Source organism: Pyxicephalus adspersus, chromosome 1 (genome assembly GCF_032062135.1).
Source record: "Pyxicephalus adspersus chromosome 1, UCB_Pads_2.0, whole genome shotgun sequence".
Classification (NCBI taxonomy): Eukaryota; Metazoa; Chordata; class Amphibia; order Anura; family Pyxicephalidae; genus Pyxicephalus; species Pyxicephalus adspersus.
The window spans coordinates 145,850,825-145,878,118 of record NC_092858.1 but is presented as its reverse complement, the minus strand read 5'-3'; the positions used below and the strand labels follow the sequence as shown (position 1 = coordinate 145,878,118).

The following is a 27,294-nucleotide window of genomic DNA, read 5'->3' as shown; positions in this document are numbered from 1 at the left end:
CACAATAGAAGGGGAGCATACTGTACACTGAATAGTTTAGAGATAACTTGTATAGGGACCTCCAAGAGATGAGTAAGAATGTCTAACTTGATAGAGAGCTCCATTTTTTCAATAACAGTAAATCACGTGTGTTTACTTCCAGTTTTGGGTAGAAGGTAAGTACCTGGATGGACATTTCTAGCTTACATTTTAGTTAGGTGATCTGGAGGTGAAGGTGTCCTGTATAAAGCAGGCAAGTTTGAGTAACCATACCTGGGTTTAGGTTTTACCTAAAAGATGCACAGTCTACATTTATATTATATATTAATAAACTATTGTATGTCAGAATCCTAAATGTACAAATGAAGCAGCACCTTTCTTATGGTCCTCTTTTACTTTACAGGTTTAAATGTGCAATATAATTCTTGTTTTTACAACAATATATAGAATTCATGAGCTATATGGTGGAAACTGGCTTTGTCAGCATTTTGGCAGGAAAAAAGATAAAAAAAAGATCCGCATTAAAGTTCCACAATAATTTCATAATTTAGGATGAATGATTATGTCATGCCTACATCACCCAAAAGCTGTATAATGTACATGAGCACACTGTGAAAAGCTTTCCTATGGCACACTGTAATGTAGATTTTAGCTAAGCGTGGGAATTAAGAAAATCCACAGAGTTTATGGTTGGTGGATAGCAGCCAAAAAAACAAGGTCAAAGACCTTGCAGTTTTCTTCCCACATCAGCCAGCTGAGCCGTCATTTAGAATCTGGAGTTTTCTAAGCTCTGGACAGTGACTTCTTTGTAGTGATAACTGCGCATTAGACCAGCCAACTCTGTCTGCTAAAAACTTGTAATAGTTAACTTTACTCTACCTATACAAACTGGAATACAGTACCTTTACTTCTGGCACCTGATATCATACAAATATTGTGTTACATTTGTGGACACTAGATAAATCCAAAAAATCTGGATTATCTCCAACACAGTTTCAATTTAGTGGTTATTATATTATTGCATAAAAGTTACAGACAAAAGAGTTGCAAAAGTCCCTTCATTGGGTGACTAACAAAGGGTTTGTGTACATTGGACCAGATTTCCTTTCTCCTCAATAAAGTCAATGAGGATACAAAAACAGCTTCACACCGAGGAGGTCAAAACAAGGGCAAATGCACCCGATAGACCTCAGAAACTTTTGAATAAAACTGCATGTATGGAAATACCACTTTTTCCTGAAGAGACCCTATATGTAAACCCAGATTACCATTATTCCCACTACAAAATGAAATTGTAATGTGTATAAAAAGGCGATTTTGAAAAAGGTTATTGCTTTGGTGGCAAAAGGTTTGTGTGATTACCGGATCAAGTTATGAAAATCCAGTCCTGACTGCATGGCTTTAAAACTTGGCAAGTCTGTCACTAACATTGATGCAAGATTATAAAACATATTGATTTAGGACACAAGTTTACTGAATTGCTGACACTGTCAATTGCCTTGTCATTTTATCACCTTGTATTTAGTGTCTAAACCCGTGTGGTAAGTAAATGGTTTTCTTGATGTGAACTCTAGCTAAGTAAGCTGGATACTTCTGTAAATTACACAAGTATTCCATTTACTAAAAGCAATATAATGCCATGGGGATACGTGATATCCAGAAATATGAGTTAAATTAAAATTACATTTATTTAACTACATTGTGCAGGTTTTTATGCATGAGGCATTGGAAATGGAATACAGTGCAACATAACTTTTTATTCTTCATATGTGCTCTATATTATCTTCTAAAATAGATTTAGTATAGTGGGTGTTGAGCTATAGACCATGTATGGACGTTATTGAATATATATTAGTATAAAACTGAAATAATAAGCCCAATGATCTAATATAATTGATGTTCATAATAAACGTATCTACTAAATGGTTCAGTAAAGTAACCCTTAGGGTTTGCAGCCAGCACAGTGTTCTCCCCAGGCACTTGTAGCAAGGCGCACCACCCAGCACTTTTCAGTAAGCACCAGGTTGTTTTGGGTAGTTACTGATAAGTTGGGTCACAATACAGGACATACCACCCACCTACAATTTCTTTCCACCAGGCTTAGAAAATGTTCTGGGTTGAACACTGCAGCACCTCCAAAGTATTTGCTTTAATCATGCTCTCCCACCCAAATCTGCCAAAACACACACTGCTGCTTTAGGAATTAGGCCATTATATAGGTAATTGCCAAGCCAGAGAACTATCTTATAGAGGATGGGGCATTTTAACCCACATGTCAACACTGATTTACAAAGAACTACTACTTGCACAGTGTTTTTAGGGCTCTCCAGTAGTGGGAACACAGTATGGGCAAGAAAGGCACCTTAAGGAGCCCACTGAAAAGCTTGATGGCTAATTCACTTCACAGCATGACTGTTGCCAAAATGATATAAATTGCAGTCAGCAGTCATCATCATTATCACTACAGTATTTTTTATTTGCAACATGTAACTGTTACTGTAAAGAAGTGAATATTAATAATTTAAGGATAAAACATCTGACACTGGTAATGCCAGCAGCAACTTTATCAACACATATTAGTTTTGATTTTTTTCACTGAATTTAAAAATAAATCAGACAGATAATCCAGTATTTTAGTTTATTTTATCCAATATAATATTATATTTTATTTTATCAGGAAAAATTCTGTCCTTTGGAGAGGGGAAGGGGGAGATCCATTACGATCATTTGTGGATTTGCCAGGACGGATCCATGAACGATCAACACTGTGTACAAACACCAAATTCTTGTCTAATACCAGCCCTGAAGTGATATTCGGACCACAATTATCTGACGTGTATACGTAGCTTTAGGCACCTTTCAGACTTGTGGTCAGCAGTTAGCTGCTCCCGGCTGCCCTTATACAATTGCTATGCTTTTAGTGTCAACTGCAGCATATCTCAACTATTTTGCCACACAGTTGAGTGTGGTTGAAATATGGTTCTTCTTCAAGAAAAATAAACAAAATGCATGCCACGATTTTCTGTAAATGCAGCCACATATAAACATGCCCAAAATGGTTCTCAGTTGGAATGGGAGTGGCTGGAACCATGGTTGAGCTTGTGGACAAAATTTCAACTGAAAGTCTAAAAATGCCCTGATCATTTTTGTCATAAATAAATGTCAGACCCTGAGCAACCACATTGTTATGCAGTTTCTTGTGTGTGGAGGTGTTTTGATAGTCCAACCATGGGGTTAACCCAACCCTCAATAACACACATGCAGTGTTCTCCCCAGCCCCATTTAGCTGGGTGCACTACCCGGCACTTTTCAGTAACCACCTGGTTGTTGATGGGTGTTACCTAAGAGTTGGGTCACAATACAGGGGCTGCCACTTGCCTTCAATTTCTTCCCACCAAGCTTAAGGAAATGCCTGGGTTGAACACTGCACATGTTTTAACACACTATACAGATGTGTACCCAGCCCATGACAATCCATATTGTTGCATAAGGAGTGACATTTGAATTAGAAGGAGACAGAACCAAGAACTATGACATGGAGATCCTGATTGCTGCTTGGATGGAACACACATCTGTAAATTGTGTCAGCTACACAATTAGCATGAAGTAACAATACCCGCACTGAAGTATTGCAGGATCATGTGCAATTATCACCTCAACATGCTATTTATGAAACCAACATCATCAAAAACTATTTGCTCCTACCATGCAGAGTGCTTGAACTCCTGGTGTGCTCTTTCACCTAAAAGCTTGAGTTTACCTTAGCTTTTACAATCTTTACATGTGACTGAAATTCCTTTTGAAAACTTACATTCCCATACTTTCCCTCTTTTCCCCTAATTTATTACCCCTACCCCACCCCATTCCTATTGCGAATGGATAGTATATTGGACACTCCAAAGTTACAGCAATGTTCATACAAATAAACAAGAATATCTAATGCAAGGCGACAACTCCCCGAAGTACAAAACACTTCCTCTGTATCAATGATATATCAATTTTAAGGCTGGAGATTTTGCAGCAAGAAAACATGGAAAATAAACTCATATAAGTCTGAACAGCTTATCTGGGTGCATGGAGTGCACTTGGAAATCACTTAAAAATGTCTACAGTTATAATTTAAATATGCTACTTTTCTTACTGCCATCAGCTAAATATATAGTGTTGGTATAAAAGAACAGAAGAATGTGGCTGTGTACTGTAGTTTCAGATTCTTAATGCATATCAGACCTTAAAATCGCGACCAAATAATCCCTGATTCTACAATAACCTGGCAGATGTGCCCAGCTGGCAAAGGTCACACTGGTATATCTAGTAGTAGTTGTTCACGTTCAATTGGACTTGTAACGTTGAAGATATTTTGCAGCCTACCAAGCCTCTATATCAGTTCTTCCAGTGTAGGAAAATACTACAGCATTTATATTCACACCTTGATCCAATCGCTATGGAATGCTACACTGGTAGAACTGATAAAGCAGCTTTGAAAGCTGTGAAATGTGTAATGTCATTACCTACTACTAGATATACAATGCCCTGAATAAATGAGAACCTTGACAGACAATTACTCACATGAACACATTTTTAAGTAAGTAACAAATGGTAATGTGTTTTGCATGCATTGCTGTGCCTTGGTGTTACCAACACCCACAGCTACCACCAAAAACTAATGTGTGCTAAAATGCACCATCACACACATTGGTGTGGATCCATCCTTACACTCAAAAGTTGTACTGAGTATTTGGACTTTTCCAGGTGTGCATCCAATGCCGTGTCCCGTGCTGCAAAGAAAAGCAGACAGCACCTACATTTTTTCTTATGTTAAGGTGCATTGCGACCAAACTTTTATGACATCAGTAAGATATTGATCATTTACCTGGGCAGGCACCTATTGACTAGCTTGTGGCAAGCTTTAGTAGAGTGCCACCAGAACAGAACCTGTTGGAAGATTCTTCTTTATTCCCTTTATGATGACAACTGAAATATGTTGGATCTCCTTTCACAAATAAAAATAGTTTTAATTTTCCCAGTGAGGGTCCAGTCAGCAATAAAATCTCCCCATATTTTAACCTAAGCTAAATGTTTTTTCAAATGAATTTAGAATTTGACATATGGTAGGTACAGTCCTGCTTTGGGATCGATCAATCCCACACTCCTCCCTGTGGCTTGCACCTTGCACCTGCTCTGTCATTTGCAAAGCACAGCTGGTACTTCAGAAAACTGCAGGCTGATATTTGGTCACATTTTCCTATTCCTTCGTTAAGTAGCTGCTGCCGGGAGAAACAAGACTGCAGTGCCTTTGATCTCAAGTTGCAGATATACAGCTACAATGCTGTAGCATAAGGAGTTTCTAGGCAAACTCATTGGGATGAGTACTGCTATTCTTCAGGAAAAATTCCAGACAAAACTCCAGATACTGCCTAGAAACAAATCACTTTCAAGATTTTCTTTATAACACTGCAAAAATCAAAGCACCGAATGCATCCAAAGGTTCATGTCATGGATTTAGAAATGTTTCAGGTAACCCTGCTGCCTCTTTCTTTCCTGATATATATATATATATATTTACACATATACATATATATCGCTCCTTTAAAAGAGCACTCAAAACCCATCTTTTCATACTTTCCTACCCATCTTCTTCTGTCTCTTAAAACCCTCATACTTTCCACCACTTCCCTCCCATTGTGTGATACTTCCCCCACCTTTTAGATTGTAAGCTCTTTCGGACAGGGTCCTTTCCTCCTCCTGTGTCACTGTCTGTGCATGTCCGTCGTTTTCCTATTTAATGTAAAGCGATGCGTAATACATTGGCGCTATATAAATCTTTTTTATGTATAATAATAATAAAATCTGGATGAATGTGAGTATTTTCTGTACTGAGATTTGAAACTCTCGACATCTGTAGTTGCCACAGCCACATCCTTGGCTTTGCTGTCTTCAACTATTCTCAACAACTAAGGTGGCTCAAAACCTAACCCAGATCAAATTATTCAAACACAAGATCAAGACAAAAAATGCAGCTAATCCATAAACCTTTTTGTTACACACTGTCCTGTTTTGCCTGTAAAGAAATAAAGGTTATGTTTTTTTTTATAGAACAATTGAACAAATCTGTATGACTTCTACACTTTACTGGGATGTATATTTACAATATAGTTCACTATCTAAGAAAAGCTACATTATAGCTCTCCCTGGCTGCCTTCCAGCTTTATTGCTGCCAGATTTCTATGGGCAAGAGCCAACAACTTCACTTTCAATACAAAAGACAGCGACCTGTTGGAATACTTTTCCTTCTTAACATGCTGCACACATACAGTCAGCAGTCAATGCCAATATCACATCCTTCCAGGGCTGGTGGTCAGTTTCGGAGTTACTAGCACAATGCATCTCTGGGATGATACTAGTTGGCATTCACTACACAGAGACAATAAGTAGCACAGTTCAGGCAGGCTGGAAGTCCTTTGATATGCCAGTTTTCACTCTAGCCAAACACAGTCAATGCCTCTTAGAAAAACAACCCCATTTATGTTAAAAAAAAAAAAAAAAAAAGAGCAATGCTTGCTGTTGTTGGAGGGAAACCTGAACTGTTCATACATTGCCATTGACTTTATTTCCAGCATAATCTGCCTGACTGTAAACTGATCAGATTCACAGTAAAACCTGGTTTTCAGAATTTCACATTCAGTTGTTTATATATTATTAATTCTTGGCTTTTAGAAGAACTTGGATCCATATCAACAGTTGGCAAATACAAGAGTGATCCAGACATACATGTCTGAAAACACCATTTCAACACTTATTTGGTGAAAGCCAGCTAATGCTTGTTTTATTTTTCATTTAAAGATGTAAATGTCTAAATGTTCTTCTCATCACAGTCTCCTGCTAAAATACAGACCATGTTCAGCTTTGTTTGAGTGTATTACCCTAGCCAGTATAAAATGAATGAATATTATTTAAATGAATGTATAAAAATGAATATTTGCCAGAAGGAAGTGCCTTTTGGTGGAAGAGTTTTTTTTTACTTGCTAGGAATTTTTCAATCAGCGCACCGTATTATCATAGCATCTGTAATGAAGCCCGGTGCAGGGATACATAACTTCAGTGCTCAAAATTAGTACCTGCTCAATAGGGGATTCAAGAGCTCTCACAATAAAACAAGAATCCTGTACTTTGGAGTGCTGGTGGCTTTGTCTTCTATTTCATAGATTGTCATTTACGAGACATCTGGGATCTATTACACCTCTGATATGTCTTTCCCGCCATACATACTAGAAGATCAACCACAAAAACTTAGCTTGATCTGCTGCTTTTCTCCAGGGTTTAACTGTGGGGGGTTACGGGTTACAGTGCCACCCTGAAAGTGCTAACCAGCCCTAAATTTACCATGAGGTGATGGGGAGCTGTCTTAGCAGTTTTCAGCTTCGTACAGACATCAGATGATTATCCTTGGAATTGATCTTTTTATAAAAGTTTATAGTGACAGAAGAATAAACCAGCACTGTACACACTGATCTGTTCAATGGAGAGAAGTGGAGGATGCAGGAGCAGCACCCCACTGTTCTCTCCCCCATAAGAGTGCACAGACAACTCCGCTCCTCCATAGATGCATCTGAGTTAACCCTGTCAATGGAGGACAATAAGTATGTTACTGGGAGGATAAGCAGGTACAAATAAAAAATTGAGAAAAAGAAATGCATTCACCACATCTAAAGACCGTAAAATTGCAATACATTCCATTTTTCTCTGTGGGATTAGATACACTTTTAATACTTGACAGAGATGTCCTCACTGGTAAGACTTCCTGCTTACCAAGTGGACTGGAAGGAAGCAGAAGTTTCCCCAATGGGAAACAATACATCTTGATATGTTTCAATACAACTAATACATATATTTTATATGTGTTCCTTGCACTGATAATACAGCCAACATGCTGTGCTCCAGGACCTGACCACTGTGGCTGCAGCAGCATAACATACACAGCAATGATTGAATCATCAGACTACAGCATTTCAGATCCCCCTAAACTGTGATATATTGAGGAGGAGGTGTCATCACACACACAAGCCCTCATTTCTGTATCCTTCCACATGTGTCTGACAACTGTTTTTAGGCAAATCTTTGTTTAAAAAGAAAAATATACACATTTAAAAATAGTGTAAGTACTAACAGGCATTTCTGTTGCTATTAGTTGTTTTGGCAGCCACTGGAAAAGGAGGGCTGTCTTATTTCAGGGGGAATACTCCTGCCATGATGATATTTCCACATGCTGGAGTTTTCAATTGAAAACATCTGGATTTCTAAGACTAGATGATCATCATTGTGATTTATTATGCACATGAGATGCTCTCTTCTTCCTCACTCAGGCAGATAAAGATTGGAAGCAGAAATGAATATGTATTTTTCCAAAAATATAATTATGAGTGTACATAGTATTATATTATTGGAGTAGCTTAGGGGCCGATTAGGGACATTGGGCGTTGTGATAAAACAAACACTGGATTTTAATGTATTTTAGCAGTGATGTAGTTGTAAAGATATAAATCAGTTTTACAAAGTCTTAGAATTGTTGTTGACTAACAGATGTTTCCAAGGGAATGGGATGGGCCCCTTAAGACCATGGACCCTGAGCTAGTTGCCTTCCCCACTATTCTGCTTTGCTCTTTTGCATTTTATACTCAGACGCTTAGATTTTAACCTCAGGGCTCAAGTATTACTGAGCATCACAAGCAATAGTAGAGGTTAACATATGACAATGGCCCACAGTTTTTCCAGTACACAAGATACCAAAACCCTTTATTGTATCAGAATTTAAACATTGCCGGATAAGTGTATTTAAACTTTCAGACCTAATGAATAGGTTACATTTTTTCTTTACATCCGCTCTACCTCTTCATTGTGCATTGCAATTATTTTAGTGCTAGTTTTTGCATGTAATGTATGGAGTGACAGCATTGAACTAAAACATGATCAGAATCCTGGCATCTCTAGTATTTGCTGAGTTGGAGGACATCACCATAAGCATGGCTAACTGCAGATCTTTGGGTTTGTACCACAGAGATGTGCAGGGTGCTGGAGCTACGAACCAAGGTATAAAAGTACTTGCATTAGAATGTGCAATGCAACCTTATAGGCTGTTAACACACTAAAGTTTTATTAATGCATGACAGCTGGTTTGGAATTGTGGTTACAGGGATGACCAATAGGGCATTTTCCTATTACTGTATTATTATTATTATTATTATTATATTATTAATAAACAGTATTTATATAGCACCAACATATTACACAGCCCTGTACATTAAACAAGATTTTATTTTAAATGACAGATAAGTGGTCCTAAAATTACCACTTTACCTGCCCTTTTCAAGTTAGGTAGAACGCATTTGGTGCAGTTTGATAAATTTCTTTCAAGTCTATACACATTTTTCAACTGTTGTATTATGGTTTTGTTCTATCAATACAGAAATTGCTATTTAACAAGACATGATTGTTTATAAAAGGTGCATTGTAGAAGATGGCCGTGAAAATGCATAAATAAATAAATAAAATGACAAACGATTCCCAGAGTACTACAGGTTACCCAAAGATACAATGCAGCAGTAGGCTACCTGTCTTTAGCTTAAGTGTTCTTTAACCTAGTTCTGTGTGTAAACAACAGGCTCTATTCTACCATACTTGACAGCTCAAAGTCTGTGTATATTCCATTTTGATATTTCTACCTTCATTTTGGAGGTAATTAACCCGCAACATATAAATTTCTTTATGGTTCCACGCATCTCTGCTGTCCATATTGGCATTTTCTTGATAGGGTTATGCCCATTCAAACTGATGTTTTCTCTACTACTTTAGAACTAGTACTATAGACTGATTTAAAATAAAAGTTGGATGCCTTTCCAGAAGTACAGAATAAAACTTGGTATTAAATCCAGGGAACATCCAATTTTTTCCCTCTGTTGGAGCAAATTTTGAGAGAGACAGAGAGCAAGTGCTGAGCTTGGCAGCTCAATGAGGCAGACATGCACAGGACACCGCAGGACAGTTCAGTGGGGAGCGCCGCAGGAACCGACAGGTATTGTGACACTAAACATGTAACTACTTGTCCTTTCTTCTCTTCTCTTCCAATTGTTTTTCTCTCTCTCTATATAGGTGTGTGTATGCCTATACAGCAGGATTGTAAAGCTCCTAAACCATTTTAATGCTCCTTGGATGTGTTTCTGTTCATCTAAAAACTGCATTGTTTCTCCATTTAAATCAACATAAATCAGAAACAGCTTGAAGCAGGTCAAATGAAGGCCCCAAGAAGGTTACCTAAAGGTCAAATACACCCAGTCTACTTTGTAATTCACAGGCTTAGAGCATGCGGGGCTATTTTACTGCTGTAACATTAAAAAAGGCTCTCCTGCCAACTTTTTCTAGAAATAATTCTGGAACTGTTGAGTTCTCTGTAGGGAAAACAGTGGTGTCTCAGTTAAGACAGTTGACATTTATTTAAATATTGATGACGAAAGATATAGTATTCATGCATACAGTACCAGACGAGAAACACACAATCCTGCAGATTTGTCTACAGTGTGAACTTTGTCACAATCACAGACCGCAGCCTACATCTCCCTCTGGGTGGTAAATGTAATAAAACATTCAGAGCAATTTATTGTACCATAAATACAACAAAGAAATAAATCCAGGAACTATGACTCAAGGCTTTACAAACATGAACTGATCTCAATATAACGCAGAGGGGTCTTCTTCCTGGCTAAATTTCTATATCATGTTTGCTGCACTGAAATCTAAAATTTCCTGAGAATGATTAGTGCCATTAAAGCCCAACTGAACCTTCAAGATGTATAATGATTATGATTGTTGATTGATGACATTTTTAAGGGGATTATGTCAGGTCTAGGGGAGGTGAACCACAGCTTTCTCAAATCTGTGATAAAGGTCTCTTGACGGTGCCAATTGCAACTGCTGTGGTCTTCTAACCCGGCCTAAATGCACCCACAGATGGACCACTTATTGCTATTGTATTTGTCCGCAGGCTCTCCTCTGAATCCTGAAAGGACCCTGCCACTGGACAACCAATTGAAAGCGTCTATGCAATGTATAATTCAAAGGGTCCCACCCTTACTAGAACAATGCTGTGCCAAGACAAGGCAACTCTCAATGAGTGTAAATGCAATAAATTGGAAGAAAATGAAAGCACCAGAGATGAGTTACTAAATAATTGAAGATAAGCACTATACAATGTCAGCCAGTCAAAATGTGCAAATATGATGAGAACTCCCACATTATAAAGACCACTTCTGGGGCTCCACATTCTTGTCATGCTTGGAGAAAAGGAACCAATAGGGGGTGCTGTAGGTAGCGCAATGATGGTTTGAGCCCTAAGATCGACCAAGGTGCAGAGTCTAAGCAACAGCCTGTTTTTCTCCTGGGCCTCTAGAGGTGAGAACGTTGCACTGCGGGCTGTTCCCAAGTTGCCGTCCTTAGACACACCAGGATGGGCAGGACAATGCGTGGTACCAAATCAGCAAGCACAGAATAGTCAAGAAAGACCGGGGTCAAAGCAAGCAGCAGGCAACCAAAGTCAGGAACAAAGCCAGGGATGAAGTTCTTATTGCAGAAAAGACATGATATGCCAACATATTACCTGCCTGTTCACCATCTCAAGATGGCTAAAGCTCTGTATTGAGAAGACCAGGCGAGGATGTTGGTGCCGGAGAGGGAATATGCAAATGTTCTGGAGGTTAGGTTAGCATAATTCTGCTTTAAGCAATATTTTTTACTGCCACAAAGTCAGTCTCTAAACAGTTGGGAACAGCTGTTGATATCTCTGCAAATATAAACCCAGCCAAAACTTTTTTTTAGAGAAGGATACAAATATGACTGTCCACTGTTCTTTTTAGCTCTGCTACAATGATTTCCCCTCACTTCTTGGCATGACAACAATGGTTTTACTAAACAGGAAGAAAGTAAAAATCTCCAACAACAACCTAAACAGCAATAAAAAGTCATCTGGGTATATAACCTTCCCCTACACAAGGGAATTTTTCTGGTTACGCACCCATCTCCCCACCTGTCTCCACCTATTGAGGAAGGATGGTGAATTCACCTGTGTGACCAATGCCAGGATTTTTTTTTTCATGCAGCTCAGGCAGCATGCTAAGGAAGTATATAATGCTGTTAACTAAGAAAGTACCACTGTACCTGTGCTATCCACCTGCCTGTAGAGAAGTCTACTTTAAATCGCATTGTTACTTTGTATCACACAATGCCCCCAAAAAAGTTCCCAAGCCCATGGAGGTAGCCTGGGATGGTTCACTTTGTCGGGTCTAGGTTTAGCATTGGTATGTGGCCAAAAATTTAGGTCAGCTGACTACCTTAATATACAAATTGTGAAAAGAATGAGTCAGAGAAAATGAGAAAGCAATGGGAATCTTTGGGATCTGATGGAGAAGACTTTCCACAGTGGTCCTACTCTCCCATAATCAGTACAAATCAGAAAAATGTATTAATATTATTACACAGTATATATATAGCGCTGACATATTACGCAGCACTGTACAAAATCCAGAGTCATGTCACTAGCTATCCCTAAAAGGGGCTCACAATCTAATGTCCCTATCTCAGTAATTTGCCTTTAATAATTAGTAATATGACTTTGGACTTTAAACAGCACTGCGTAATATGATGGCGCCAAATATTAATAATACAGTCCAATTTGGGGGGGGGGGGGGAGATTACCCTAACTCCATGTTTTTTTTTTGTTTTTGGAATGTGGGAGGAAACCCACGCAAACATGGGGAGAACCTGCAAACTCCATGCAGATAAAATCCTGGCTGAGATTCGAACCTGGGATCTGGTACTGCAAAGGCTGGATTGCTAACCACTGAGCGACTGTGCTGCCCAAGAAAAATTAATGTAACTCTTGAAAGAAATAAATGTTATGACATAATCTTATTGAAATGATGCCAAGACCTATGTGTGCTGTAATCAAAGTCCAATGAAATATTAGAGTATGTGACTTTTTGGCCAGGCAATGTATTGAAATGTTGCACTACCTCCCTTTAGAGAATATTCACATCAGAACAAAAGGGAACAAGAAATGTTTGTCAGATGCATATCTCAATATCTATTGCATGTTAATCATAGTAAAGTATGTGTGTCTGTATTGCTAACAGTGTGTATGCGGTAATAAGTATCCTATAGTATGCAGCTTGGTACACATAATTTAATGACTTGCTTTGGTAAATAAAGCAGGCAAAAGTACAACCTTATGCCTCAGAACATGTTCTTGTTGCATAATTTGGAATGCATTTTGTTGCAGTGACATAGGAGAATTATTCATTGCTTTCAAAAAATTTGATTACCATCAATGTGTTTTGTTGAGGACTGACAAAAATGTATCCTTTAATTTTACTCCAGTTATTTGGTTTTTGTGGATTGGGGGTTATTGTGATTAAAACAAGTGATCACTACATTGTTGTTGACTCCTAGGGATTTATTTATAAAACAGGGAATCTGACATTCCATGGTGGAAATCAATTACTGCCACTGAAACACATGGACCCAAAAGGGAATATTCTTGGGAATGTCTGATTCTCTGTTTTATAAATAGAGCCCATCATTTTGCTGATGTGGTATATCATCTATGCAAATACTTCCTGTCTACATGCATGTACCCCACAAATGGCTGCATGACGTTTCTCGAGTTTGCTGAGAAATCTACAATACTAGATCATATCTATATAATGTCTGTTAAAAAAGGTTACTTGAGAAAGGCCCAAAAGAACAGAAGCATAATTGAGAGAAAGTGAGTGTTGTCATCCTAAAACAAAAAAATTAACAAAGGGGTTTTTATTGCAGCACCAAAGGAAAATTGAATAATGAAAGTTGCTGATTTAAAGATATTGAAAATTTATTTTGACACTAAACCAATATATATGATATTTTACCAATTGGATACATATATATTTTAATTTCACCTAAATGATTTTTAATAACTTCTGAGTATCTTTCTAACTATATTTACAGTCAGAATCATTTCCTCAAAATTAAAAAATGTACAAAATGTAGAATACAGCACCGTGGCTCCTAAAATTGGCCTGCAGAAAGGCCTGCAGGTGGATGCATTCTTATTATGGGTACCGATCATTGGACCTACGATCATTCCACAATTGCATTGCAGACATGGTCCCTATAAGATTTGTGATCCTCTCTATTTTCATGCCTCGTCTACACATGTGAATGTGCAGATTCTTAGATTGTAAGCTCTTCTGGGCAGGGTCCTCCCCTCCTCCTGTGTCACTGTCTGTATCTGTCTGTCATTTGCAACCCCTATTTAATGTACAGTGCTGCTTAATATGTTGGTGCTATATAAATCCTATTAATAATAATAATAAAATCAGCAGGGTTTTATGTTGATACAGGGGATTATTATCTTATACAGATAGTTTGTTAATTGGGCAGGGTTGTTGATTTTTCAGGCTTTTGTTACCACATCTTTGCCATCCGCCTGCATTAATTCACAACCAACCACAAGAGTGATATGTTGAAACATTTCTACAATTTTTTAGTGCAATAGATTTTATGTCTCAACTGGAAAAAACAGTTTAACCACTGAAAGTTACTGTTAAGACACAGATCCCTGACAAAGGCACCAGGTATATAAATACCCTAGTAAAATTATTAAAGTAGACCTATACCTAAACATATCATTCTCAACCTTACAATGACAAATGGTAAAAATGACCTATATTATCTGTGCTGCATAGAACTGGATATGGCAACCATAATGTGTAAAGTAGATTATACAGGCAGAAAGATTTGCTTTTGCTCACTTAAACATTAAAAACCTCTACAGAAGAAAATTGAACATTGTCTTAAACTCAGAAGTTATTTAAATATAAAGCTATTTCACCTTTTATATTGCCTTTCTTCTTGGGACTGTCCTGTACTACTACCAGACAGCTACTACTGCCTGCTCAGCAAAGCGGGTTCAGACCAAAACACCTGTGCAGGAATTTCAAATGGCTTGCTGTATTTTAACTAGATTCTGGACAATCTCCAGGCACCAAAAACACCTGCTTAAAAATATATATGCTGTTTCAAGCAGCTAAATTATATAGAGGTGGTTAGGTTTCAAAACTGAGCCCGAATGCTGAATAGGATACTGCAGTTAAAAAATTCTTGCACTTGAAAACACCTGTAACAGAAAGAAAAAATTAAAACCTTTCAATTTAATGATAACTATTTTGCAAGCATTTTTAGGCATTTGCAAAGCAATAAAAAGCTTAAAACCATTAAAAAAAAAATTCTAGTCCGAACCAGGCCCGATGGGAGATTTTCCTTACGATATCAATGATCATGGACAAGTGGAATTAGGTGCAGACAAAGTTTTCCTATTCTGACAACAAAACAAACTACAACCAACTACAAATACTACAACCACACACTTTAGCCTCAATAAGCTCAATGTTGTATTATTATGTTTAAGAGACATTCTTTGAAACTTAAACCATTTTGTACAAGTTTTCTCTGCCAAGTAGGTTCTATTTTTAGTGTGTTGAGGGGAAAGGGGCATAAAATTATACAGTCATTAGCACTAAATGTACATTTATCCATCAATAGTAAATGTCCCTTAACTATCTAAAAATAACCACCTAATCATATGAGCCCATTTACCTTTGTAGTCATTACTGCCACAAGATCTGCATATAGCTATTGCCCTTTGTTCACACTGCCACGGCTTGAAAAAGTCTATCAATCTCCCCAAACTTACTGGGGTGTGAAGGTGTAAAATTATTGGGCAATACATTGCACATGCCATTACCAAATAAATGAATCCACCATAAAAGAATAATGGAAGCTGCTAGTGTTGACCTCTTATCTGGTCATGTTGGACTTCTTTTACGTTAGTTGAGGACTTTTCTTCTAACACTTTTGATCTGTAAATACACTTGTTTCCAGCCGGTGACTTAGAATAATTTAACGCAGAGTAGCACAAGTAGATCAGGTTCGCTATTAGGAAAATATTGATATTTTAATATTTAGCCTACACAGTTAAAGCTTATGTTTGGGCAAAATGAAGAAAAAAAACTACACACACACACACACACATTTTCACATTTTATATCCCTAAATATATGACCTTTTCCTCTCTCTCCCAGGTTGCAGTGACCGGATTACTCAGCGTTTAATCCCATGCAGCCCAGAACTAAATCCCCCAAGAGACTTTATACACAGTGTGCAGGAAGATTTATAGAAGCAATGGCTTTGTTTTGCCGGTGGAACAAGAATGAAATGGTAGGGCATGTGCAGAGTGCTTTTATTCAGAAAGGGGCTGAATAATTTTGTCAGCAGGGCTGACAATTTTGGCTGGGATTTTAGTTCAGAAAAGGCACCGTGTTGTCAGCCCAAAACAGGAAAATAGGAACACACTGGATTTCCAGCAGCTCAGCAGGTATTTTGTGAAGTGTTTTAAAGCAATAGAACATGGAGAATGTGCATGTATAGGAAAGAAAATAAATATAAACACCATCTGCATTTTTCCCATTATGAAAGTGCCAGTAAAGTACACAGAAATCTTCAATATCTCCAGATATGCAGACTTCAAGCATCAAATACCATGCCCAGAGCTTACATGACATAAGTGACTCACTTGATGGCTTTGATTAATTGCCTCATCAACAACATGGATCAAAGTGTAAAGCTGCCGTGAATTGTATTGTGAATTATGATATTTATGTTTCTGTACAATAAGAGGCTTCCCTTGCTGATCTCAAGGAAAATCAATAAAATTAGCCCTTTAGCTCAGCATAACACAGAGATATTTATAGGAAAAGGACTCTGTCTGCTAGTCATTCATCATATACCCTTAGTCACTGTTATTTCTCTGTACATAGATGTTTGCTAATATCAGTCTATGTAATATTTCTATCCATCTGTCTTTTTAACTTTAACACATAAATTCAGACCCTTGGGCTAAACTGAACACAAATCAACTTTAATCTGTTCAATTTATAAATTCAGTTGACTCGTTCAATACAAATTTTAACTGTCAATTGAAAAATCACAATGATCGCACTGCCATAGATCAAGATCGATGCACAGTCAATTCTTTAAAATCCATTTCTTGTCACTAATCCAAAGGCAAATTGAACAAAATTTTCCACTTGATCAACAATTTATTAATTAAGAAAGAGAAGTGGATCTGCATATGTTCAAAAAAAAGTAATCTGTCAGATACAATGAATGGAAACTTTCTGAACTGACTGATTTGGATTATTTTGATTCTACAATTGAATACATTCAGAAGCAAAGAACTGATTTATGGTCATTTCTATAAAATGATCAAATGAGCTGCATTAAACATGAACACTGACCTGTGGTTTAGATTTTAGGTATTCTTAGGCTGCTCTTAAATATCAACCCCATCTCTGATCCTGCCAATAAACCATAGATAAGGTCACTGTTTGTGACTATAGTATTAGGCCACATTCTGACCTTGCCAGTCACTCGTACCACAAGGCAGTGTCTGCAGGTTTGGCAGCTGGCGGCAGAAAGTAGTAACAGAAAGAACCCCATCCATTCCCTATGGGGCTGCTGTTGGCAGAAGCCACTTGCAGCATCTTCCCCAGAGGAAGCAGTTTCCTGGCATGAGGAAGCACTAGGCCAGTGTGAACATAGCCTTACTGCTGTTCTTTATCCTAGGGATTCATAACTTTATTTCTACCTTGACCCATGCCACATCTACAGGGCAGCTCTAGACTGAAAGACTGTGGGATGGTAGGAGCAACCCTGATAGAATAAATTGCCAATGGATATCAATGATTAGGAATTAGCAATGCACCAATCCTGTTCAAGATTTCTGCCCCTACCAAGCCTCCATTAACAAGGCTGTTTTATGATTATGGAGTTCTGAGGGTTTATTTTGGCCCTCATTCCACAATCAAACACACGCTAGATGGTTAAAGTCTTGCAGTCACACTGATCAAGGATATAAAGTTTAATGACTGTGCTGGGGACAGTAAATTGTGAGCTCCTGTGAAGTAAAGATTGACTTAAACTGCCCAATACATTTTGTAACTTCATATGCTTACACTATATAAATATAACATTTATAAATTAAATCACTGTAACCACCCTGATGGTCTAACTGCACCACCAGGTAACATATGGAGCTGGTACGTTTTCTTGGGCTTTAATGGCCAGAGTTTTGTCCTGCTTAAAGTGTGTTCAGGGAATGTTGAAGGAGGTCCCAAGCAGTACCCTAATAGAGGTAATATTCAAACCCCATCTATTACACTAAAAGCTAATACTGTATATGTTGGCAGAACTTTAACATTGGTATTCCCAGACACTGATAGGCAAACAGATTTTTTTGTGCCTTGGGAAGTCTACATAAGTTCTTTCTGTGGCATTTTTACATACTATATAAAGAAATTGAAGAACCTGTTGTCAAACAAATGTTAAGAAACAAGACAAGTTATTTAAGTATTTCAAAGGAGCTTGGCGTTTATTAAAATAATAACTCAGGGCATTGACTTTCAGCTGTATTACAACTATAAAAAAAAAAAACAGTAATATGATTGTAAATCATAATTTTACAAGCTAGAAAGCAGAAATAAAACAGCAAAGTGACAGCCTTACGGCAAAACACAGGAAGACAGCAAATCCATTACTGTGCAGTGATCCAGGCTATGCTTGGAAATGCCAGACAGACATCAGACAGCTGGGCCCTAAGTGTGGTTCTGGCTCATCTTTCTGACTCTCCCTCAATCACAATCAGAAAATTCACTATGTCCATTGGAAAGGAGTAAATGGTGCTGGAAAAGAGCTTTAAAAAAGCATAGGTCGTGCTGTGATTATTGGTCTCAAAGAGAATTAGGGGACTGTATAATGTTTATGGGTGAAAGACAGATATAACTATAACAGTTAACAGAGAAGAGAAGAATCACTCCTGTCCTAAATGTTGTAAACCCAAAACAGGGTATAGATGCTGCTGGAACGATTCATGCACGGATTTATAGCAAGGACTCTAGCAGAGAATCTCTCCACATTAATAGTAAACCCAACAGAATTACATCTTTAGCTGCATCATGTAAGACAAATGGAGTAGTTAACAATGTGTGAAACATCTGATGGCAGTATATCCAAGTACGGGTATATCCAAGGATGGCCATCTTTCTGCTGCTGAGTGATCAAGGATCAGTAACTTGGCCTGCAACCAATATCTAAAAAATCTAAAATAGAAATTACCGGTAGGACATACTGTGTATTGTCATACCTGTACTGTATATAGTTAATACATGGAATTACAGTATATAAATTGTTTTTGTGACTTTGTCTATGAAGCCATTCATGATTTAAATTATGTCAATATATGTACAGCTTAGGCAAAATGTTACCTCCTAGACTGTGTTGTCAGGTTCTGCTGATATTAGAAGTCACAAAAATACCTTCTTTTCATTGATTTATACACAGTCACCTGCGGCAGGCATAGTCAACAGTGGGGCCCCAGTGCAGAACTCACCTGGAGGCCCCCCCATAAAACTGACTCTGGGCCCCTGTTGCCTATGGAGGGTATAGGGTCCTTGTGCAGCGGCACCTCACTATGCACGCCCCTAGACACATAACCCCAAAGCCTCCCATTTATCTCTGACAAGTGGGCATAGGCCATTGGTACACCTACATCCTGGCTGGGAGGAGAAGTAGAACCATACTGTACTAAGCACTAATTCAATTTTATTAAAAGAACAGCGATTTGCAGGAATAGTCCACACTACCCAGGAAATTCATTCTCTAATGGTGAAACCTGCAGAATTACCAGGCTTATTTCAAATGATACAATTTGAGAACAATGATAATGGCAGGAGTGTTCATTACACATTTTGTTTAACGCTTTACACCATAAATTTTGTTTTTGCCTGGAGAAACACTTTTAGACCAAATTACGGACACAATTTATGTAATAAAACTTCTGGATTACATAGAGAATGTTTTTTCCTGTTTTATTTACTATCCATACACATAAACAGTAGGATGTTGATGAATCATCTCTGTCAATCATTTCCCTAAAATGTGAGAATCTACATACATAAATCTAGTTGGAAGAATTTTAAAATAACTTAATAAATGGTGCAATCAAACATATAGTGGGTTAGAATACTCTGATCTGACTTTAACATTCTGATAGACAGACAGACTGTTCAGGAAGGTCAGCAATCATACCATGATATTCATTCATTCCTGAGGCAACAACCTGGAAAGTTTCTGAAAAGACATCTAAACCCTTAAATAGTATATTGAAGTGATAGTTTCGTTAGTTTAAAATTTGATTGTTAATAAAAGTTACAGCAAGTACAGAACATACCAATTATTCTTGTCAAAAACTAGGCACCTCACTATGCACGCCCCTAGACACATAACCCCAAAGCCTCCCATTTATCTCTGACAAGTGGGCATAGGCCATTGGTACACCTACATCCTGTCTGGGAGGAGAAGTAGAACCATACTGTACTAAGCACTAATTAAATTTTATTAAAAGAACAGCGATTTGCAGGAATAGTCCACAATACCCAGGAAATTCATTCTCTAATGGTGATACCTGCAGAATTACCAGGCTTATTTCAAATGATACAATTTGAGAACAATGATAAAAGGAGGCCCTACAGCCTGCGAGAGGGGAGCTAGGCGGGGGCCAACATGACTGTGGGGGGAAGGCCATAGGTCAGAAATATGGTGTGAGGGGTATGGCAGATTATTGATTTGGTTGGACGAAAATTAAAACAATGGGTGGGGTCACGGGAGGTCATAAAAGACTGAGGTGACAGAGGGAGACAGTTCAATTGTGACAGAAGGTGACGAGTTTCCCACCCTCCCGCCCGATTCTGGGTCATCCAGGTGTTTGAGTTGCAGGGTGGGCGGGTGAGGTCCTCGAAGGGAAGTGGTTGGGGAAGGTGTGTGGTAAAAGGTGTGTGGAAAAAGTGTTGAAGTGTGGAGAGCCATCTGTGGTATGGGATCTCCTGGTTTGTGGAATGAGGTTGGTGAGGGGTTAACAGCTGGAAGTATGCGTGGTTGATATGGTTCCTGAGGCTGAGGAGGTGCGTCTTGGAGCAGTGATACATATATATCAATTGGAACGCAGATCACAGATTAAGGAAAAGGGGGTTAATATGATCGAGGACCTGCCACCTGGTGACTATTATTATTACTGTTGGGAGATAAGTGGTTAATGAAGATTAATGGTGGTTGTTCAAAAAAGGTTAAATGTTAAAAGTTTGAAGTTGTGATTTAATAAACGGCCAATAGGCCAATTTTACCATACATCAGTTGTTGTGGTTATTTATGGGTTAAAAGGGGGTGGGTTAAATGATGTAAAAAGGGGTCTTGCATGCCACAGTCATGGCAGGAGTGTTCATTACACATTTTGTTTAACGGTTTACACCATAAATTTTGTTTTTGCCTGGAGAAGCACTTTTAGACCAAATTACGGACACAATTTATGTAATAAAACTTCTGGATTACACAGAGAATGTTTTTTCCTGTTTTATTTACTATCCATACACATAAACAGTAGGATGTTGATGAATCATCTCTGTCAATCTTTTCCCTAAAATGTGAGAATCTACATACACAAGTCTAGTTGGAAGAATTTTAAAGTAACTTAATAAATGGTGTAATCAAACATATAGTGGGTTAGAATACTCTGATCTGACTTTAACATTCTGATAGACAGACAGGTCAGCAATCATACTATGATAATCATTCTGTCCTGAGGCAAGAACCTGGAAAGTTTCTGAAAAGACATCTAAACCCTTAAATGGTATATTGAAGTGATAGTTTCGTTAGTTTAAAATTTGATTGTTAATAAAAGTTACAGCAAGTACAGAACATACCAATTATTCTTGTCAAAAACTAGGGACACCATTGACACAGACAGGATTTACCTTTTCCATACTTTATCCAAAGTTAATTTGTGCCTATACCCAGTAAATACATTTTTAATATATATATAACTACATATACATTTAAATGGGTATTACTTTTATTAAATTTTATGAGCAAACCCTCATTTTGTTTACAATCCCAGCAATTTTCCCTCTCTGCTAATTTTTTAGCCATTAATATTTTTTTCTTTGGGTTTCTTCAGATTAAAAAAAGATAACAATTACAGATTTTCAGCATCTTTGATGTAACAACTTTACAAGTCTCAGTATATTTGTATAAATGATATACATTGACATCTCATGCAGAAAAAAAAGAAAATTCCTATTTTTTTCAGTAATGAAATGTGTAGGTTGTATTTGTGTAACAATAGATTGATTTTAAAATTTTAAGCCTAAAGCAGAAGACAATTATTTCTATTGCTGGCTCTGTACTCCTTTAAATGAGTGTGTCCTCCAGCTAAACAAAATAATGATACAATGGGGTCTATACACAATACAAACAAGACCTGATCATGTCTTTCGGTTTCAACCTGGGGAATAAATTAGCCATAGGGGATGTAATTGTAATATGTCTTATGGGGGTAAAAAAGTTTTATTTCAGTTTCTTTATACTTATTTAACACATTCTATGGATTGCATGTTTTATCCGTGTCAAGAGGCAAAGACCACATACTAGTAAGAACGCTCACAACTGCCCTAAAGTACAACACACAAGTAAATGTTGTGTATATTGGGGGCTCTGCATTTGCCCAAAAGTAGTGCAAGTGTAGTACAAGAGCAGCTTGTTTACATGACCCTGGTATAGCTGATAGTTTATGTCAAGGTATAGCTGTGAACAATCTTCAAAAATTCTCACCTACTCTGCAGCTCCCCTTCAATTACAGTGAATGTACATGTGTACACTGAGGTCTGGACACTTTTTCCCATCCCATGAAAAATAAGTAGGTTTGATGATCATGAAGTCATTTTTCAGTATAAAATTCTATCTGGCCACAGAGCAAACAGAGAGACAACTTTCCAGTAAAGGCGTATAAGCTCAATGAAATGTATGATGAAAAGTAACAAAGTTTGGGTGCTGCTTTCCTCTTGAAAATGATGTAAAAGAAAAAGAGGGGTTTCCTGATAGACTTAAGGTAATTGTGTTTAAATATTAATTAGCAAATAATACATTGTGGTATGATCCAACAAATAAACAAGGTCACAAAGCTTAACAGAGTCCTTTACAGAAACCACTTGTAAAATGTGGGGTTTCCTGGACTCCTAGACAAAGTTCAAATAGATGTCAACAAGATTCTCAAAACAAACTCTTCTTTTTATCTGCAAGAACAGTAAAAAAAAAAGTGTTTTTCTTACTGAAGAATGACATTCATCTTGGGAAAAAACTGAATTTGGTCTGCACTCACAACACATCTGTTCAAAGTTCATTTCTGTTTTCCAAATATTTACGACAGATTTGACCAGGCAGAGGGGTAACAGACAGAATCTGCAGAATTCCATTATGCACAATTGCAACATCCTCCAGCAGTCCCAGGGGGTTAGCAGTGACCTTCCTGTCTCTGTAACTTGTTTTTAGATTTAAAGTATCACAACATCTGAAGCAAGGAGACTCCATATTTGTTTTCTATACTCTTCCAAATGGTTATGTCATTACCATTTAGGAGCACAATATTTTTATGGTGTCCATCATTTTGGCTGGAAAGTGGCTCAGTAGATGCAATGGGGTCTTGATACAAAAGATTGGGTGTTGAAAAAGTAATACTTGTCTAATACCCGTCATCAACAGCATTCTACTGCAGGGATCATAATGTTCTCTATAAAGAGAATAAAAGAAAGTGTACTCCCTCTCCTCCATAAAAAAGAATCCTGGCGTTTGCCCACACAGAAAACAAATATTCACCATGAGAATAGTCATGGGTCTATAGCACTAATTGTCACTCTTAGGAACCATCACAAAGGCTGATCCTCCTCTGTCACAAGCCAAGCACATTGCATGCAGGGATCTGCTGACATTTAGCCAGACTTCCAACAACTCATTTCTTTCACTGAACATAAGGAAACCGAACAGAGTAGTCACTCATAACAACCAATCAGATTTAGATTTAGGTGAACCTGAACTAAGATACACATTTGCAAACAAAACCAATAGCGGAGCTCCCCTCCCAGATACAATTTTACAACCTCCTTTTGTTTGTACATCTCAGGATGTTTTTGTAAGATAACTCTTTATGTCACCTGAGCTGACACAATGAAAATAAAAGGTCACAGCAAACATTCCTATCTTAAGCTGCGTACACACGTGCAATTTTTGTCATTGGAAAGGATCTTTCACGATCCTTTAAACGACAAAGGACTACACGATGCATGAACGGTGCTGTACATACAGCTGCGTTCTGCTCTATAGAGAGGGGAGGGGGAGAGCGACGGAGCGGCACCCTGCTGCGCGCTCTCCCCATTCCCTTGCATTAGGAACGCTTGTCATTCATCGTTCGTGGATCCGCCAGGACGGATCCACGGACGATGAACGACGCCGAATGTACACACGCCAGATTCTCGCCCGATATCTGGCCGATGCCGATTATCGGGCGAGAAAAATCTGATGTGTGTACACAGCTTTAGAAAAGCTTAGAGGCAAAATGTAATTGTTTAGAGACTGAGAAAAAGTAGCAAATTCAGGAGCTAAACAGGAAATGTCATTTTCAGCATTTGCAGAAAGCAGGATTTAGACACTGAACATATCATTTCTTATACTTAACAGATCAAAAGGGAAAAATGTACAGAAAACCATTTTTAGGATTCATATGCGTTTGAGGATTCTCCTTAACAGTCCATGAATCTCCTGGAGGTTCCCCTATAAAAAATGGCTAATGAGCAAAATTGAGGTTTAACTGTAATGAATGATCTGTGAATCTACTTGAGATTTCCCCTTAACAGTCAACAAACCTACTTGAGTTTTTGTTTTTTGTTTTTTAAGAATGATCCATGAATCTTCTTGAGGCCGCCTTAATGAATGGTCTGTGAATCTCTGGGAGATTTCCTTTAACAAATGAGCAACGAAACAACTTGAGGAATCTACTTAATGAATGGTTTATTAATATACTTGAGGTTTTCCATTATAAAATTAATCTACTTTTTTTTTTTAATACCCAATCCCATAAATTACCAGTTTGTGATGAATGACCTGTGAATCTACTTGTGTTTCCCTCTTAAATAGTTTATGAACCTACTTAAGGTTTTCTTTAAATGAATTGTCCATAAACCTTAGTGGGGTATTCTCTTAACGAATGGTTTGTTCATTTCCTTAAGATCTCCTATTAATAAATGTTCCGTTACTGTACTTGACTTCCTTTTACGCTCCAGTCCATGAATCTACTTGAGGTTTCCTCTTAATTTAGGGTTCATGAACCTACTAGAGGTATTCCCCTAATGAATCATCCATAAATCTACCTGGGATTCCTCCTTGATAATCTATTAACCTACTTGAGGTTTTCTTTTATAAATGGTCTGTGAATTGTCTTGAGGTTCTCCCTTAATAATCTCCTTGAGGTTCCCTCTTAATGAATGTTTCATGAATCTTCTTGAGGTTCCATGTAATAAAAGATTCATGAATCTACTAGAAATTCCCTAAATTAATGGTGTATGAATCTGCCCGAGATCTCTCCTTAATGAATAGTCGATTAACTTACTTTAGGTTTTCTTTTATGAATGGTCCATTTAACTTCTTGAGGTTCCCTCCTAATGAATGTTCTATGAAACTTCATTTAGGGTTCATGAATCTACTAGAAGTATTCTGCCTGAGATCTCTCCTTAATGAACAATCTATGAAACTACTTTTCTTTTATGAATGGTTGCTCCTTAATGATCAATGTATCTCCTTGATCTTTCCCCTTTCAACAAATGGTCCATAAACCAACTTGAGGTTTCACTGTAATGAATGAGCCATGAATATACCTGAAATTTTCCCGAATGGTTTATGAAGGTTCCCTTACAATGATTGGTGTATGAATTTCCCTGACGTTTCCCCCTTATCAGTGATCAATAAATTTACTTTAGGTTGATCTCTCAGTAACCTGAGGTGTCCTCCTATTAAAGAACCCAGAAATCTGTGAGGTTTCCTGAATATCATTCTTTTCTTTACAGCTGACTTTATATGAGTTCTCCTCCGCCCCGGTTACATCTCTGCAGCATACAAGGTATTATATTGTAGTTTCAGTATAGAATGTATACAAGTGATGAACACAGTGATGATGGAAGTTTTCTGTTTCTCTTGGCATTGTTTTTGGGTTTTATTTCCTCTCCATGTGATCGGTGAGTGACACTGCTTTGCTGCTCAGCACCCCCCAGGCTCCTGCGATGAGGATGGGTGGGGGGGATTCCTGTAGTGACATCATCCTTCCAGCCTCGGGGTTTCCCCGGCAGATCTCACATAGACAGCCAGACAGAACGTTCCCCAAACACAGCGAGCCGCACTACAACATGACAAAATCATCATCACATCAAACAGAATGGGCAATGTGCTGGGTGATGGAGCCCGGGGGTGCTGAATATATTACAGAATATTGCTAATAGGATTCTTGTAATCTCATATTTGCCTCATTTACCCTCCAACATGTCAGCCCCCCTGTGATTTAATAATGAAGCAATAATAAAAAAAGAGACAGCCATGCCTGGTATGAGACTACAAGCGGTCATGTGACAGCCGGGCTCAGGATCACACTGGTTGGTGTCTACAGTGCCGGAGATCCAACCCAAGCCGCCAGATGTTGTCAGACTGCCCCATGTGATGATCAGCACAGTGCAGGACAACACTGCGGGTCCAATGACCCCATTCCCTATTCTCAGTATATAATTCTGATCTACTAGAAGCTGTATATAAATGCTGAGTACCTCATGATATTTCTGCATGTGGAACGTACAGGATAATCCTGACTGCACCCCCATAAAGTGCTTCAAAAACAAAAATGTTATACATTGCAGCATTGTAGTCCTTGGATGTGGTGGCTGCATTTGTTTTATTTTCACCTTGGCAGCAAAGGACTTCCTGTCCTAAAGTGACAACACTAACTTATTGTTTCGGAAGAAGAGCAGCGTTGTCACCCTTGGACAAGAAGGTACTTTTCTTTTCATAGGAAGGTGTTCTGTAGAACAAAGTGAGAAAGAGAAAAAAAACAGTAGAAGCAGAGAGGTTGGGAAGTTATCTGCTGATTGTTTTCATTTCTCTACTGACCCTGCCAGTAACTCATGTCCAGGTGTGACAACACTCACCATCTGTGCTGTAATTCCGGAGGAGAGGAGTTGTCACCCTATGACCAAACTACAGAACCCTCCCATCACCTCTTCTCCATAGCATAGGAGGAAGGGTTCTCAGACT

The 27,294-nt window shown here is 38.1% G+C and overlaps 1 protein-coding gene across 1 annotated transcript in view; it reads right to left on the bottom strand.

Annotated features, from left to right (window-relative positions):
* The window catches only part of LRRC75A (leucine rich repeat containing 75A), a 163,192-nt gene that overhangs the window by 134,758 nt on the left and 1,140 nt on the right, over positions 1 to 27,294 (bottom strand). The window lies entirely within an intron of this gene.